This window comes from Camelus dromedarius, chromosome 1 (genome assembly GCF_036321535.1).
Source record: "Camelus dromedarius isolate mCamDro1 chromosome 1, mCamDro1.pat, whole genome shotgun sequence".
Classification (NCBI taxonomy): domain Eukaryota; kingdom Metazoa; phylum Chordata; class Mammalia; order Artiodactyla; family Camelidae; genus Camelus; species Camelus dromedarius.
Genome location: NC_087436.1, coordinates 46,343,935 through 46,363,490, shown reverse-complemented (window position 1 = coordinate 46,363,490; position 19,556 = coordinate 46,343,935). Strand labels below are relative to the sequence as shown.

Sequence of the window (19,556 nt, the reverse complement as noted above, 5' to 3'; positions counted from 1 at the left end):
CTGACCCTAGTAACTTGTTTACTTATTAATCAATCAGCATTTATTGAGTCTTTATTATGTGCCTAACCCTGTGTTCTACAGACTCCTGAGGAAATGATGAAAAAATTTTACATATCATTCCTAGAGATAAAATTTTTTCTTTTTTTTTTACATGTTTGCTAAATTTAAACCACAGAACCACACATACTATGCTCACTTCAAGGAATCCATCTTTAAAAGTAACTGGTAACACCTTTCGGGGCTTCAGTGAAGCTGGAAGAAGTGAGTGCACCTTAAACACTTTGCTGGCGTCTGTGGACATGGCCATGGCCATGGCTGCTCCAGTCATCTGCTCCTGCATCACCTGTGATTGGGCAGCAGCATTATCTTGGCCCCAAATCAGAGAGCAGATGCTCCGAAGCCCATGTGTATTATACTAATAAATAGAGCCAGAGGATCCTGCAATGATGCTATTATTATGTTTAGAGTAAATCATCAGATAAGCTAATTGGTACATTACCACATATGAAATGAACAGTTTGATGAGTGAATAGGGGCCAAATAAAAATGGAAAACCAAATCAGGAAGCATTACAGTCATGTAAAAGAGAAATTTTAAAACAATACATTTTTAGAACAGAAATGTAGTAGAGAGCAAGAGATGGTGTAATCAATATATACGGCAATACTTAAGCACAAGGCCAAGCCATTTCTCTGGAGAACAAGGGATAAACTATCAGCTTGTGGAATTTCTTTCCAGATTTATATTTCCATAATTCCATAAAAAAACAAAACTAGCCTCCCACTTCTTGCCTATTCCCCACCTCCCACCAAGAAACAAAAGCAGCAGCATTATCTTTAAACAGTTCAGCTAACACTGACAGCCACTACCGTGTCTAGCAGTCACTGGGCCTAAAGGCAGCTTGAGGATTTTAAACAGCCCCCCGGCCTGTATTAGAACCCTGCTGAACACCAGCCCCAGGACAATGAGCAGCCATTGATACATGATGTCAACTGTCTGAAGGGTAAGATTAAAACCATTTTAAAACGGAAACAGACAAAAAAGGCAAACTCCCTCAAGCATTTTCAAACTACATCATAATCAATGTTGTTGAAAGCTGTACTGAGATCAAGTGCCGAAGGATAAGACGGAGGAGAAAGCAAAATCCTCCATGTGAGGAAGTCATTTATTACGCTGACAAGGGTAGTCTCCCCACTCATTGTGTGTTAGGTGACCGAAATTTTCACATTTAGAGTAGTTTGGTAGATACATATTCAACTCTTTGGCCATCACCCGTAGAAGGTAATTCTGGCAGGGAAAGACGATGGATGTGGTCTGATCATAGCACATGGTGGTGAGGTGTTTTATCTTTTCTTCTTGGCTGATCCTGGAATGTCACTGTTTCTAGGGTCTTTCCAGAGAACCTCTTGATTTTTTTGTCCCCTAAGAAGCTTTTGCAATCTTTGAGTTTCTTTTTTAAACTAATTTTCTGTGAATTTTCCTATACCCTCCAAAACTCAGAGAAACATTGAAATACTACCACCCATGACTCATTTTCTGGAACATGATAAAAGTTTTTGTTTGCTTTGCTTCTAAAACAAGAATCAGGGTTTGTGCTACTATTTTAAAGTAGCCTGATATTTATGATTCTCCTTCAGAGTGTCTATCATGGTGTAATTAAATCAATCATGCTGGTTTGAAGAATTTTAGCATTACTTTATGTAATTTTTAAGATTATCTACTTATCATGTATTGCCAGACACTCTCAAATCTGCATTTTTTTAACTGAATAAAAGAAAAGACATGAAGCACTTGCATCATCAGAATGGTCAAGTAGGCTTTTCTCAAAAACAAAAAAACTAATAAAGCAACTTTAAAAAAAAAGTATTTATCATAAAGCTGCTTTTCACAGCTTTCCAGCATCAGATTAAAAATAGACATATACTGAAATAGAGTAGATCAAGATTCAGGCGGATTCTGGCAAAAAAGACACCATTTAACCACAACCCCATTCATATGTGTAAGTAGGGCTTATTAACATGTGGAAGAGTTATTTTCAAGTGAAATTTTAAAATCCATAGGGGAAGAAACTTAACTAGCAGAATCACAAGGCAGGAGTGTAGTGCAGGCTGTGTTGTGGTGGGAGCAGCACATTGCACAGTGTCTGCAACTCAGCACCACAGGCCACTTTGTGCGGAACCCTGTGCGGAAATCCTGGGGGCAATTTTCCTATGGGCCCTTGGCATAAGTCCGAAACACCCCCCTGGTGTTTGCAGCAGCTGTAACAAGCTGGCTCCTAGGGACAGTTCTGAAGGTGAGTGTTTGTGGAAGACAAGCCCACAGGGCTTTTGAAACCTGATTTTTGTTTCTGCTACTGCATGGCACACCAAATGCAGAAGGCAAGAAGGAAAACATGCATGTTTTCACTGGCACGTTTACAGAGGCTTGTGGTCAGAGGGATCTTACGATTTCTGCTGATGCTCCTGGAAACAGATTGATGATCTAGGTTACTGTGTCTTTTTTTTTTTTTTTTTTCATCAGGAGGTGAATGAAAAGAATGGTGTTAAATGAGACAGATCATCCTGAAATACGGTTTCATAATAATTTTGAGACTCAGACTGAACTAAAGAAAAACCTCATAATCTTTTAGGTGGATTTTCTTCTACCCAAGACTTTCACTTGTTTTCGTTTTTTCTTGGTGTCCTGACAGCTTCCCCTGCTAGTCAGCTGAATGCTCTCATTGTTCTATTTTGGAAAGTATTCCCCATTATTCACTATTAATCCACTTTAACTGTATAATACAGCGTTTAGTATGTACTAACTGAAAACTTTCTTCATAATGTTTTGGGGAATCCTTTTGGATTGACTCATACATTCATTCAACAACGGCAAAAATGTTGGCACTTTCTGGGTTAGGTACTTACTGTGCTAAGTGCAGGGGAGTGAAAAGCTGAAAAATAACACATTTCCTTATCCGTAGGAGGATCCCAGTATGTAAAGGGAGATGCATAAACAACTAATATGATAAGATGATGGTAATAGCCATAAAAAATTCAAGTTTGAGAGCTAAAAGGTGCACACAATATAAGGATTTAATTCTGCCCTATTGTGGCAGTGGCTAGGCAAAGCCTATGTCACTTTCCACTGCAAAAAAAATAAGACAAAAGATTTTTATTTATTTAGAGCAGAGTTTTCTGCCTTTTGGAGCTGACACACCAATTTTTGTGTCACATGCTTCCAATCTTCCCAAAAAAGTTTTGTTTTACATTTCCAAGAGTTGAAGTTAGCTATAGCTGGTAGTTTTGTGATCATTATTACATCTAAAGAAATAACTAGAGACAAGAGAGGGGCAACGTGGACTAGGAATCAATGATACAGAATTCAAGCTCAGATCACAAAAGGGATAGAAATGGGAAGTGAGTCAGAGGACTTTCTTCCTAGTCAGTATAAAGAAAGCTGTTTATACTCACAGCAGGGGAGAACTTGCTTTACTCAAGAAAACTGGACCATGCCAGCTCGTCATCACGAAATTGTGTTGTCATCATCACCACCACCACATTAACAATAACCAACACCTGTATAGCGCAAGTCACTCCTCCAGGCAGTGTGCTGTTACAAATAACAACTCACTTAATCCTCACCTCAGCTTTGCCATAGGTACTATTGTTATCTCCTCTTTACAGATAAGAAAACCGAGGCAAAGGGAAGTCAAGTAACTTCTGAACTACTTAGTAATTAGCAGAGCTGGGAAATGAGCCCAGGCAGTCTGGCTCCAGAGTTCTAGCTCTTAACTACTATACTAAACTGTTTCTTTATAGATTCTTAAAGTACTATAAAATAAATATAGTAATATAGTATTTGCCTCAGAGAGTTAATCCCAATAGGGAAAAAATGTAAATTTATACAAAAGAAGCAAGGGATAAATCACCTCTGGGACTCCCTGAGTCTGTGATACCCTTACACAAATGCATCCCACTGCAAAAGATGGTCAATTTTTTCCCAAAACTCATCTATTTTTCTCACCTAATTAAACAGAATTTTTAGGATTAATCTTTTAAAATGTTATTCATTAAACTTACCTTAAGGACAGTGAGGAACAGCCATATTTTTTGTGTAACTATCAAAAGATGTCAAACCCAGAGTTCCAATGACTATCACACTGGATTCTTACATGTTTTATGTTCTTTAGACATCTCAAAGTCAAACTCCCTCCTATTTATTACTATTCTTTCACAACTGTACTAATAGATTTCACCTCTTAAATTTTATGACTATTTCCTAAATATTTCCCTTCCTTCTCATCCTCATGAAAGTGTTCTCTTTTTAGCTTTCGACTCCCACTTGATTTATTGAAATAAACTTCCTTAAATTACTGAGCTCTTCTTATATGCTATTCATTGTGCTAGAAGCATAATATATTTTACCTCATTTGATCCTCATGAAAGTTCTGAGCAGAGTAATAGTATTCACAGTGAACAGGTAAGGAAAAGTTCCAGAGAGGTTAAGTAACTTCCCAAGGTCACATGATGGGTGAGTGGTACAGCAGGGAGAACTCAAAACCGTTTCATGTATGTTCCATATTTTTCCCAAGACACCATCTTATTTTATTGAGCATCTCCTCTGTCTCATACGTACGAATTGATTATTACATTTGGGGGCCAAATAGGAAAAATGGACAGAGTCCTTCCAATCTACTATTTCATTACAGCTTAGCTTTCAATATTCCGTCACCCACCGGATTTTTTGCCTCATATCAAATAAATATATTCTGAATCATCTATTCAGGAAAAAAAACTTGAGTAGACGTCTTCAGATTTGAAAGATAGAAACTAATTCCATTTGTTTTCATTTCTTACTGTTATAAAATTTAGTAAGCATTAGTGATGAACCCAAACAAATCTAACTATACCATGTTTTCAGGGTTGATATTTTAAACAAAATAATGTTTTTTCCTGAAGAAAAGAATCTCTCATGGAATACTATTGGATGAGAAATACAATACAATCAGAGAAGGAAATTTATGAAAATGGTAGTATATAAAACAAGTCTTACACAGCCATTTCTAAAATAAAACTTCCTAAAGGAAACAAGCAGTTAAAAAATCTGATATTGTAATGAAAATTTAATAGGGTTTTCAAACAAAGACACATTCATCTTTTTCAGGACACTTTGAGAAACAAATCCAAGCATTTGCCTAGGAAATCTAGTCTAAGAATTCTTGATATTGTTAACTCTAAAATAGTTATCCATTTGACTTATTGATATACATTAGTTTGTTCAGTTACTGTTTCTAAAAGTCAAAAAATGTAATTGTGACAAACTAAAAAGAAAGTCTAAAAAATGAAAAATAACTTCTAAAGACAAGTATAACAATTTGGATTGCTCCATATATTTCAGACTGCTCCATTCCTTCTTTAGCTACATATTCAGTATGATCAAAACATAGCAACACCAAAATTTTCACACTAAAATAAAATATTTTTATGCAGTACTTTTACACAGAGTAGACAGATTTCTGTAGTAACCTCCCAGAAGGATATAAAAAAAGGGACCAAAAAAGACTACTTTCATCTTCCCAGTTTTTCAAGTTGGTTTCCTTTCCATTTTCTCTTCTCCCTCTTATCTATTCTTTTAAATTCAGCAATAGAAAAATGATTTAAATTGAAGGGGAAAAGACATGTATTTTTTTAAGAGACAAGAACAACCCAGCTACCCATATTTCAAGAGTCATCTTAAGTGTCAGAAACTTTCCAAGCTTCTTCCTGAAGACCCTGCCCCCAAGTAGAACAGAGTTCCCTTGTTTCATGTCCTCCTGAAATCATGTACTTTGTCTTAGAGGCTACAACAGATTACTGCATTAATTTGTTTAATCTGTCTCCATTACAGGACTAGAAGGTTCCTGAGGGCAAAAGACACATCTTATTCAGCTCTGATTCCTTGGTGCCTAGTACAGAGTTTGGAAGGGATTTAATTAACTAACATTTGATGAAAAAAAAAACCTATGCGAAAGTAAAAAAGGAATACAATATAGGTATGCCTTTTCCTAATTAAGGCCATAGTGTTAATATTTTTCCTGCAAAGTTGAAATTTAAAAACCAAAACTGTAATGAAGTTACCTGCTTAAAATTATCCTCAAAAAGAAAAAAAAATCAGCAATATAAGGCAGAAAAATATATTTTCTACTGAAAATTCTCAAGCTATGATAATTCTTGGTGCCTCATATGGCTGAAGCATGTTTATTTTCATATCACATACTTCTTCTCTCTAACACTACAGGGGAGTTCTAAACTGCTTTTTAAATTAAATTGAATTCCTTGAGAAATGATTCTGGAATGTTAGTATATAAGCAATGGTATACCAAGAACCACATACCAGGTTTTTATGCCCAGTCTCCAAGCCCATATTCCATTATGTCTTGTGGGCCCAGCATGATTTATTTATAATGCAATACCAATCTCTCACTTTGTATGTATCAGCAGTTTTCACATCTGAGAGCTACCTGGTTGATTATCAGAATGTTTTGTTTCACTTTGTCTTGTTTTCTGGGACATATTGCTTGATGAACCTCTGTTTTCTCAAACAGGAATCAATAATACTTTAAAATGTGCCTTTTTTCTTCCTTGCATTTTGATTTTTACCCTGATAATTCCAAAAAGAGCTCTCTCAATATTCACCAATAACTTTCCAAACTCAATGTCCTGTTTCTTTTTTTAACGCTAGACATCACAGCAGCATTTGATATTTCTCCTTCTGGCCATCCTGGTTCTCATCCCATTCCTTTCTGAACTCTGCTTCTCAGTCCTCTTTGATATCACTGTGCCTATTCTCCACATTGCAGTCCTTGTCCCATTGCCTTCTCTGTCTTCTCTCTCATCCTCTGCATCCTGGGTTCCATCACCTCTTCTTGACCCAGTCCTGCATTTCAAGTGCCAGCCCTGGGCCCCATACAAGATGCAAGCCTGCATTTCTAACTGTCTTATATGTCTACCTAGATAACCTTCAAACTCCTCAAATACAAATTTCCTGAAACAGAACTTATCTTCCCCTCAGATATACCCCTTGGATTTCATTTGTTAACAGCCATACTATACCCTCTTTCTCTCAGGTTCCAACCTTATAAATGTTGGCTACTCTCTTTCTTTCTTGTCTATTCTGCAATATATCGTGCACCAATTCTTTCTTCTGATTCCGCTTACTTCACCTCAGTTTAAATCTTCAATTCCATCCACCTGGACAACTGTAAAATTCCAAGTGAACTCCTAGCTTCTTTCCCCTCTCCAAGATAATAAATACATTGCTCTTAAATTAATCTTCCTTAAGGACATCTCTGGTTATATATTTCTACTGCACCAAAGCCATCAAGGGATAAAATGCAAAAACTTCAGCATTCAGGGTCCGCTGCAATGTTTATGATTTTCCAACTTTCTCACCCTCTGTTCCCTTTGGGGTATTTGGCATTTCAGCAAAACCGACTTGCTAAAGCTTCTCTGTGCATGCTCCAAGTGAATGTGTACATCTTTGCACTGCCAACACCAAGAATATTGCCAAGCACATAAAAATGCTCAATAAAAATTTGCTAAGAGAATACATGAGAACACATAAGAGTCCCTTACTCTGAAAACATATCCAGTATATTTTATAAGGATGAGGTAGAAGCTATTATAAACTTTACTAAATGCAGAGAGTAGAGTAAGCTAAAGGAGTAATGGGAGTGGAAGCTACTAAGGAAGCCCAGGAGGACCCTCCCTCTAAAGATATCATTAGCTGGAAAGCATGAGTTTTTCAGACTTAATGTAAAAGGGCAAATGGTAACTTGCCAAAGAAGCTCCCAGTACTACACAGTTTTTAGAAGAAATACAGTTCTTGCTGTTCTTTACTTACTTGAAAACGGGTGTGACCTATCAGAGTCATTTGTCAAGGACTGAACAGTTGCAGCATAACAAATTTGAACCTTTCACTATGAATAATGCATAATTAACATACTACACAAAGGATGCTGAATGCTCAACTCAGAAACATTCTGGTACCGAAAGGAAAAAAAAAAAAAAGAATCTTACTTGGTAAATTAAAACATATGTTGCATGTTTGACTCTCAACATTCATAGAACTGAAGGAATAGATGTCAATTTGTCTAATAATGATGATAAAGTTGGAAGAATTTTTTTGGGGGGGAAGGTATCCTTTAAATGACTATATTCCAGATAACCTCTCTCCTTTCTATACTTTGATATAGGTTTTGTGATGAGATCTTTGTAATAGGATTTGAACCACAGAACACTGAAAATATTAAAAAATAAATAGAGAATTTGTGTGGGCTCCTCTCTAATTGGTGATCTTGATTCTGTCTTTATAATAAATGAGGTCTTAATTGTCTAAATAAGAGGGCAATGTTATACCCTGCCCTATGCTTGACTGTTGGAATTATTTCTGGGCTATTAATTATTCATCATCTGCACCTGGCTATGCAAATAAAATTCTTGTTAACTCTTCTCGGAAGAGTTCCCTCTTACTCACAGGAGCCTAGGAAAGCTGCTTTATCAAAAGATCAGGATTTCTTTACACAACTTAAATGAGAGAGTTGACCATCTCTTGAAAGTACCCAAAGAATAATCAAAATACCACAAATATGGAGAATCCAAACAAACAATGCTTCAGCCAGGTGATTAAGGTCAATAACAGTCACAAATCATGTAGATAATAAGTACCCTTGATACCATGTGAGGAAAATGGTATTTTACTTCTGTGATCGTCCTCCTCCAAATCCATAACCCTAGTCCAATCATGAAAAACCTCTGAAAAACCCCAACTGAAGGACATTCTACAAAATACCTGATCAGTAAGTAATCCTCAAAACAGTCAAAGGTTATCAAAAACAAAGAAAGTCTGAGAAAGTTGAAAGGATTCCACAGTTGAAAGGACTCTAAAGAGATACAAAGACTAAATGTGACAGGGTATTATAGATGAGATCCTGGAACAAGAAAAAGACATTAGCTAAAAACTAAGGAAATGGAAGCAACGTATGGACTTCAGTTAACATTGCTGTATCAATATTGATCATTAATTGTAACAAATGTACCATGCTAATATAAGATGTTAATAAATAGAGGGAACTTGTGAAGTGTGGTTGGGGTATATAGAAACTATCTGTACTCAGTTGTTCTGTAAATATCTAAAACCATTCTGAAAAATAAGCTTATTAATTAAATAAAAATACTACAAAGAAGTTCTCTGATAGGGTCTCCGGCACAGGGGGCTGTATATATGGTTCAGCTGGGCAAGGTGGTGGGAAGGAAGGACAAGAAAAGGGTCTGACAGACAGTGGATAACAGGACACCTGCTGCCACCTAGCTGGTGTGGAATTCCTCCTATTCAGAATGCGTGTGAGTATAATGAGGGCTGAATATGGACTTGACTATCAACCACCCAGAGGGTGGGCAAAATGTTCCAAGAAGCTAGGGGAATCACAACACTGGAGTAATCCAAGAGCCATGGCTGAATCCCAGCCTTCAATAATGCTACTGTTAGTATTCATGCTACAGCATTTTTTTTTTTTTATTTTAGTGAAAACAAAAACCAAAAACCAAAAGTCTCTTTGAGGAAAACAGCATATACCGGATGATTAAGGTCAATATCAGCAGTCAGAAATCATGTAGATAGTAAGTACCTTAGCATCCTTAGGTTTCATAACACCCTGTGACTGGACAGAGCAAATAAAGGGTCTGCCCCTAAACATAAATGTAACCACACTACCTATCCCCTGACCCCTCCCTTCTAACACCAAAATGGCAACAAAACGCCTAACTTATGCCCTGAAGTCTAACAGCATTCTCCGAAGTGATCCATGTACTACCCTTGCCTGAAAGATAGAAGAGGACTGGGACTCATGCACACACTAGGGGAGAGACTCATCTACCATGTGCAAGGCCCCTGTTTCACATATGGTGACTTTCCGCTCTTTTTGACCACTCCAGGTTTAAGATCATTTAATACATTACGGACTGTGCTCGTTGCTAAACTTCTAGGAAAGTATGTTACTTTTATTCTACCTTCTTTATTTTAAAAAGCTCTGTTATTAAATACAGGCTTTGAAGTATATACATTAGGATTTATATTCCTCAAAAATTTATTGTTTTCTGCATACTATGTCTTACCTGTATTTTTTCTTGAATAATTAGAATTCCCCAAATAGTTAAATATTGGGTCAAATAGCTGCAGTGCACTGAGATACACATTGTTCTCTGATTATTATTTAAGCCTCATTTCATACACTATTCATATCCTTATATTTAAAAACACACACACAACTTGACTGGCATCCAAAAAGTTAGTACAAGAGTTATTTAATACTCTGAAGTTTCTGGGGTAATGAGTAGACTCTAAGTTTCTTTTTTCTTAATTGAAAATACATTTTTACAAGAAACTTATTAAAATTTGAAATAGGATTAAAAAATAATCGACATGCATGGAAAGGCATAGTTTATGCTGCTTATCTTAGTATTAGATAAATGCTTTGTAAGTCTTAATCTTTTAATTTTGTCTGATACTTGAGAACGATAGTTAACACAGTTGAGGGTCTGTCTCAGTTGAGTTTAATTTCTGAAGAGTACCTTATACAGTGCTCTACATAGGTGTTCACCAAAACACTATTCTACAGATACAAAGAGAAGATGATGTATAAACTAGAGAATACGCCCTTAAAAGAAAACTTTAGATTTTAATCATAAAAACACCTATTAAAAGGCATTTGGGGACAATGAGGTATATCATGCAATTTAGATAAAGTATCACAGGTATTTTATGTAATCCATAATTATCAAAGTTAGTGCTAATATCTGTGACTTTGTTTTCTAGATTTTGTAACTTCATTATTCTTTAAGTTTCAAAAATAAGCAACAGGTATGCACTGTTAAAGACATTTTTTTCCCCAATCTCCCTACGTAAAAGGTTAAGATGAAGGTCCCAAATGAGGGTTAAATGTAAACAAAAGTAAACTAAAAAATCTTTCATCTTCTCAGCTTCATGAGTCTACATTTCTAATATCATTAGATGACAAAAAATAATTCTGAATGTGATAAAAATTGGAATAGTTACGGCTCCACAATGAGAGTCAGGCATTAAGGCACAATTTAAGGTTCCAATGCCAACTGTGGCCAAACAAAGTCAAAATCAGCCATTCTGAGATCTTAACCACATATAAGTGCACAAACCAGTTCAAGTTTTAAAAGTCCACATGAAACCATAAATTCTTAAAACTTGCTAGTAGTCAGAGGACTGGGTTGTTTTCAATCCATAAATATAAGAAAATTCCTAGCCTGCTAATAAATATTTCACCATGAAGATGATTCATAATGAAGAAATTATTAAACAAGATCAAAGTTTACTTTCCCAATTTTATTGATCCAAAAATACAGCATTCAAACTGCATAAGTGAGAAAACTTTGCATTGTCAGATTTTATGGGGAGGATCAAGATGAAAGACATTTTACATTGGTAAATGATTTTGCCATTTCATGAAAATGCTACTACTTTTAGTAAATTTTGTAATAGCTCATATTTATTGTCCATAATATTCCAGGGACTGTGCTAAGTTTCATATTCATTATCTACAGAAATCACAAAATGTATGCCAGTTCAGTCTCCCCTACCCTCTAGAAACAGAAATAATGAATCCAAAGATAAGAAAGCATTGAGGTACATTTTAAGAGAACTACTCAATTTTTAAAGTACCTCATTTTAACTTTGCCATAATCCCACAAATGAGGACAGACCAAGTATCTTTTCCCCATGCTAAGGATGAGTAAATACTTCTTGATAGATGAATTCCTCACTAGATCTTGAGGGCAGATCCAAGACTAGAATCCAGTTCTTTTTTAATCTAAATTGCATTAAGATGTGAAAATTAAATCTACTATAAAAACAATAGTGACCATCAACAGGTTGTTTTGTTTTGTTTTGTTTTAGTTCTCAGGATATTCAAGGAATAGATTTGAGATGTTTGTTCTTTCAGTGAACCCACTGGGTACTACCATCATCACAAGCATCATACTGTACTAAAACGGCTGGTTTACTGTCTGCCTCCCCTGTAAATCTGTAAACTTCTGGGAAGCAGGGACCTTGTTCTATTCAACTTCTGGGAAGCAGGGACCTTGTTCCATTCAACTTGGCCTCATGAAACTCAACAATTCTTTACCAATAAAAAGTTTCAGAGAGGACTGAAAAGGGAGCTGTGCCTGGCACCTGAAGAAGATGGCTGGACAGGCACAGTGGGAGACTCGGCAGCAGTAGTTCGAGGAAATCTTAAACCAAAGAAGACCCGAATTAACTTCCCAGGAAAATCTGACAGACCAGTCAAATTGGAGACATAAGCTAAAAAAGTTACAAATAAAGAGTCATTCAATCATCCCGGCAGGAAGACTAGATCATTACTAAGAGAGAAAGAAAAATCAGACTGACCTCACCCTTCTCCATGACAAAACTCAGTAATAAGAGATAATGGAGTCATGTCTACAAAAACCCAGGAAAGAAATGTTCTTTCAGTGAAACAACTTCAACCCATTTAGGACGGGTCAGTTTTATTTCTGATCTTCAGTTGCTTCCTTACTTCACAGGATGTAAGGAAGGTACATGGCAGCACCTCTTTTTAATAAATACTAGCTTCTTTTCCTTTCTACGAAGTGAAGAATTCAAAAGCACTAGGAAGTAATTTCTCACATATAGTTGTACTGATTTTATTTACTCTGTTCTTTCATAAAAAAATGCAAAGATAAACTTCACCTCATTAAATGAATTATCATGAACAGTGAGGTCAGATCTACTAGAGGCATTTAGTGCAGTTACATCTACCATGTGACTTATTTGAATATATTTTAGAACAATAATTTCCCAAAGATTCAATTGAACTGACAAAAATATGAAGCACTAAGTTTGAGTTTACAAAATTTTCTGCACAAAATTTGAGTTTATAAAATTCATTACATATAAATGTAAAACACTTCTATTTCAGAATAAAGTGAAGTTATTCTTTAAGCAAATTTCTTTTTCTCTAAATAGAGTTTAAGTTCAAATTAGTACAGACGAACTACAAAAAATATAAGGAGCTGATAATTTTATATAATTCCTTTTCTAACAAGCCTTTGATATTTTTATCCACGAAAGCTTAATCTGAGTCTTTATCTTCTACTATTTCCTTGTTAACAAGTTTTCTTTATTTTTCTTCTACATTCTATCCTCACATAATAATTTTTTTCCCTTTGGTAAATGACTTTGCATCTTAATTAAACACAGAGGAAGGTATCTATCATCAGTCATTTCATTACATTTATCAAAAATTCAAGAAGCTGTTAGGAAACCCTGAAAGTGTTTTCAGAAAGAAATTTAAAAATATACAGTTCTAGAATTTATAGCAACCAGAACTAAACAAACTGCTTGCAAGTGCTGAAATGAAGTTATGTCTAAATGTCTGATGAAAGATAATATAAGTAAGCACTATTTTTTAAAAAACAAAATCTTTTTACTCCTTATGTTTCATATGCTTACTCTTAGTCAGAAGGCCAAGTAGAATTTGTCAGTTTTAAATTCCACTTGAAAGTTTACTTTCTGAATTAACACCATCGAGAACGACAGTGAGTCGTATGACATGATGTAACAGCAAAGGAAACTCTTCTGGACTCAACCTTAGTGATGGACATCTTTAAAGGATTAATGCACATCACCAAAGTTAAATGAAGGTTGCTAATATTTACAGCCTGGATTGAACAGAGTTTTGTTGTTGTTGTTGTTTCATGAAATGGCCTGAGGAAAGTCCTCTCTTCAGTGAATATATATATAGTGTGTGTGTGTGTGTGTGTGTGTGTGTATGTGTGTACAGGCACAGAATCTAAATGTGTCAAGTTTCTTCCATTTTTCCCCCACTATAAAGTGCAAAATACAAATTTGGCAACATCCCCTGAAAGACAAAGAATTATATAAAAAGGAAGCTGGTAAAAGCATTTTTTTTTAATGTTTCAGGATAAAGTCGAACCCTCAGCCTGGCTTCTAATAATCTGGCTCACAGTCTCAATTTCTACTTTGTTTGCTTTGATTCTCCTTTCTGTAACCTCTTAAATACAGTTCGACTCATTTCCCTCTTCCTCTAAAAGGTGTTTTTGTTTTTGCTCTTCCTCTAAAAGGTGTTTTTGCTCCTGAATACTCTCTCTTCTTTTGGTCCCTCCAAATCCCATCACTCTTTAAGATGCAAATTAAACTTATTTCATCAAGGAGGTCTTCCTCAGTGCAAAGTACTTTTTCTGCCCTCAAACTCTACAGTAATTGTCTATACAATTATCACGCACTTCTTTCTGAGGTGTCCTATATTGTTGCTGATAAATTATTTTAATCCCAATTGTTTTTGCTTGTGTATGTGAGTCCATCCTGTACTTTAATACATATCCACAACACTTAACACAGAGTTCACAATATAGTGCTCAAGAGCATATATCACTTCCTGAGAGCTCTTTCAGAAGCCAGCCAAAGCATTTCCAGGACAATTCTTGCCTTTCCTGCATAATGGCTCATATGTCTGACTAATAACTCTCTGGGTGAAAAAAAGCCCTGTGCAATACTGTCGTCCTTAACACTAGACTCACAGGGAATCCATTTTAACCTGAAATAGGCCAGGACATATCACCACTTATTTTGAAGAGTCTGGCTGCTCTGCATGAACACACAAGTGCAGGAGTAAGTTTTCCAAGATTCATTGAGATGTGAGCCTGAGCTGTATAACTCAGATTAGAACCAAGCTGAAGGAGCTGCAGACTCTTAAAACATTTATGACATGTTGGTCAGGAGCAATGGATGACAGCCCAAAGAAACAGTAATGTGATACTGAGCTTTTCACCTTGAGGTGACTGGTTAAAACTCAGCTTGGGATCACGAAAAATTTATAGCACTCTAATGCAATAAAGAAAGCTATTTGTGACCCAGGGAAAGTGACCATAAGACAAGGGCTACTACCACTGGTCCACAGTGAGATCTGAGACAAAGGCACACAGCCTGAAAAGAAGTTAAAACATACATATGCACATATGCTTACACACACATATCACACCACACACACACACACACACACACACACACACACACACAGACAGTGGAATAAATATTGCTTTCAGCAAAGAATAGACTTCCTTTGGGAAAATGAAGATTTATTCCCTTACCCTCTTACTCTTTTAGAAGCTACCTTGAATTTTAAAGTATTAAATGATGGGTAAAATGGAACTGCTAAAACTTGTTCCCCTTACTGTCAATTAAAAACTTAGATAAGAATTTGATAACTGCATAGGTAAATAATGATATTTATGAGAGTATTCTAATTCTTCCTATATTCATAGCATTTTTATTAATTTCCAAGATTTCTTGGAGGTAACTACGTTGTATGAAAAAGAGTATACAACTTGGTATGAGGAGATTTAGTTCGAGTCTCCACCCAACTAAGGTTAGATGACCTTGAGCATCTCATTCAATCTGTATGAGCCCCAGACTGCTTATTTATAGAAGGAGATGACAATAAACTATGATCACAGGAGGTCAGAAAGTTGAAGGTTAAATGAAATATTGTTAGAAAAAAAAATTGTTAACTCTGACAACTACTTCACAAATTAATCCGAAATCACAGTCACTTTTTTATCCTTACTGGGGAAAGTTACACTGAACGCTGGTCAAATTTCCTACTCTGGGTCTGAATAAAAGAAGAAACATTAGACTTGAGTGATTTTCCAAGCATTTGAATGCAGAGCTTGAATGATAAGTTAAAAGGGAACTATCAAGCATGACTTTAATAATGCTTTGAAAAAGATAAACTGAAGTTAAAAATTATATCCCCGTACCCCCCACCAAGACAAGATAGAGTTTCCAACCCTTTTGTGGATTACAACTAAAAAGTCCTCTGACATATCGACTAAGTTAATCCTTCCTCTTAAAAGATACACACAGTCAAACATATACATACACAAACACACAGCTGTCTTCTAAGGACCATGTTTGAAGAAAAATTTCCAGAACTAATGACAATTCTGTAAAATTATGTCTGAGACAAAGCATATCAGGACCAAAACTTTTAATAGCATATTTTTGCATCAATTACTCATGTAATCTAGATGATAATATTTTGATTACTTCAAAGTTATTATCAAAAGACTTTAGCTTTTTCTAAATCCAGAGGAACTCTTAACTGATTTCTTTCAATGTATCTCACTGCAAAAATGTTTTTAACTTAAGAAACTTTAGTTGGAAGACATCCATAACAAATCAAAGGAGGCATAATTTTAAAGGCCCTATTTTTTTTTAATATTATGTGTCTAGTCAAATTCAGCACACTGCCTGGAAGTGCCTCAATAAATATTGAATAAATGAAACAATAAATTAATGAAACAATGAATGAATGAATGAATGAATGAATGAACGAATGAATAATGACTAAAGTTTTGTCTTCCAGAGTTTTGAAAACCTTTCTACTTATATATAATACCCTTCCAGTGGGGGACAGTGAGCTCTTACTTTCTCAATTGACAGTTGCATAAAAATAAAAAGGAAATCCATCCAAACCACAGGCACATGTTGGATAAGAGATAATATCTAAGGCTGACTAGTCAAACAAGTCCTCATTCAGATTTTGCCAGAAGAACTGAGGTTTCACAAAGCAAACTCTTGAATTTAATTTTCCTCATTTCCATTACATTTGCTTGGCACAGACACTGAACTCCATCAAAAGAGAACCATTAAATACATCACCATAATCCTCTTGAACATTCAAGTTCACTTTGTGCCATGATTTTTTTTATCCTTTCCTTCCTTTAAAAAAAAAACTTTTAAAAATGATTCCTTAAAAATAATGTGTCTTTATATTTACTAAGTTAGTAATCTTCAATTCTTTTCCTTGTCACTGCAACTTTCTTTCAGACTTAGCGTGATTCATATGCATACCTAGTACTTGACATAAGGTTCTTGTGTTTGGTAGTTGACTGTCAACTTAATCAAATCATTTACATCACACCGCATTAAGATACTACATTTTGGCAATACACTTCATGCCACATGTCTGAAAACTTTAGGATTTTAGACATTCATCAGTGGAAATGTGGATTGTTGATGATTAGTTTGCAAATCCTCCTCTGAAAGTCAAAATAAGCCTTCCTTTAAGTCATCTGATGAGTTTCAAAGACTACATTTGAAAACAGGTTTTTCAAAAACTACAGAAGTTAAAGCAGAGACTTATAACAATTACACAAGAACAAATCAGCTTAAAAACATGCTAATCATGCACTTGAATCATTGGCCCATATTTCTTATCTAATTTTTTCAGGTTTTCAAAGGAATATCATTCACTTCATTCCCATATAGTCAACCAGCACCATTCATTGTTGATGTGGCAAAACATTATTCCAAATAAAATTGTTTTTAGCTTGAATATTTTTTGTAGTACACTGGAAATTTCAAGCACATGAAACAAAAAGAATTACTCAACTATGCAAAGTGATTTATTAAAATTTCTGATATTCCTCAAATCCTAATTCTTTAAATGATAATTAATAGACATACTATCATTAAACTGATTCTAACTCAGTGAATCATTAAATCAGAATCAGTAAATCATTATACTGATGCTAATCACTCAGCTAAGTGACTCTAGTGCACTCGGAATCCATTCCATTGTATGGTCAGAACACCAAATACACACTTTCTAAAGGCTCAACTTCCATTAGACAAAATAAGTAAATAATGTATTTCTCTTCTAAAAATATGCTAGTGGGTTTTTTTTTTAACCTAGGAAGAGTAAAAATTTGGTGCTCAGATATGCTTTGAGGAACAAAGAAAACTCACCTCATTATTCTTCATTGGAAGAGGGCATAACAATGTAAAACCAAAATGCCAAGAAATGGATTGAGATTGTGGATTCTCTTTGACTTATCTTCCCAAGTGCACAATACAGGACTGCAGCACACGGATGGCCAATATGTCCAGGCCCAAAGGCTTCATACTATGAGGTCCTACAGAGACAATGCATGAGCTGCTTATGCTCTCTTTGGAAAGCTTGGAGGATCCTAAACCAAGTCTTCCCAGACTGTGAAAATCAGCTGCCCTTCTGAAAAGCCTTTAAAGTCTTCTTCTGGATAAGAAAACTGTAAAATGAACCACGATGGGGTGGGAGACCAGGGTATTTGTAAAACAAGGCCTAGCTGGACTTAACAAGCTGAACTTCATATTTATCAAAGGCTCTTATCTAGGACATGGGAGAGGAGATCAAGTTATCACATTATACTTGGCAACCCCTGCTGGGCATGTCCACATGCACAGAATGAATCAAGTAGAGATAGCAATAGAAATGATTTACCAAAAGTACTCATTTGGTCCTTGCATACCTAAAGATTTATATTTGTCTAGAGGTTGAAGACGAATTCATCAACTGAGTGGAGGCTTAGGAAATTTAAACAGAGTAAACGTGTTTGGAATTGGAATGAAGGGTTAGGAAGCTCTAGAAAACAACTGATAGACGACATGACAGCAAATGAACGTTGTCATTATCACTTGACATTTCATGCGTGTTTTCCTCATACACAGCAAAACAGCGTACTGACTGTAAACAAATTTGCCCTATTATCATTTTCTCAGCAGAGAATAGAACTTGTCCATCTAGTTCTCTACTAAGAGACTTCCTTTGTCATACTATTATTGTTATTATTATTAAAAGTTCTATACATTTAAAATTCTATTTGCCAACTGGTTAAACTAATAGAAGCCTTTTACAAGTTCAGATTCTTCTATTTTTAATTTTACAGAAGCACACCAACCAGAAAACAGGCCTGTGACAGAATGGCACTCAGCTGCACAGCCCTAGCAAACAGCTCTTTTTCCTGCCTAATTATGGGAGCAGTTGCCAAAGGTAAACCATGTTCACTGGAAGTATATCATTGCTTAAAGAAGCAATAAGTTTCACTTTTAAATATGTAAATAACAATCTCTTGAAATACTGGAGCAAGAACTTTCACTGGGGACTGACGACATATTGTGAAAGTCTCTGCTTCAGTATCGCTATCTGAATGCACGTTCGTGGAGGCCTTTTTGTTGCTCTAGACAGTACTTTTGTGACTTTTCATCAATATTATATATTTCCTGAAAGCCTTCTTGATTTATGGTGTGCTACTTTTCTTTAAGCAGACACAGAAGTGCTAAATAACTTATGCTGATACCTAGTTTCTAAGATCAAGCTGTCTTGCAGATAAGCAGCTGTGAGCCGCAGGAAGACCCTGGGTAATCTGATGCAAAACCTGATGGTTAAGCAGAGGTGCTCTAAAATACAGGAAGACTGGAGACCAAGAATCCATACCTCTGGACAAGTGAGTGTTTCTGTTTGTGATACTAGCACTTGCTTTAAGTGAGAAGCCCCATAATCCAGGCAGCTGTAACATTTTGGATAAGATGATAAAGCAACCTGTCCTATTTAGTTAAGTAAATATTTTCCTATTTGGCAAATGCAAAATGTTTTAAGTATAATTCAAACATCTTTGATATTGCGAATCATTTTCACTCTCTAAATAATAACT

General features: G+C 35.6%; 1 protein-coding gene across 1 annotated transcript in view; it reads right to left on the bottom strand.

Annotated features, from left to right (window-relative positions):
- Window positions 1-19,556, bottom strand: part of COL25A1 (collagen type XXV alpha 1 chain) — a 415,084-nt gene that overhangs the window by 223,588 nt on the left and 171,940 nt on the right. The window lies entirely within an intron of this gene.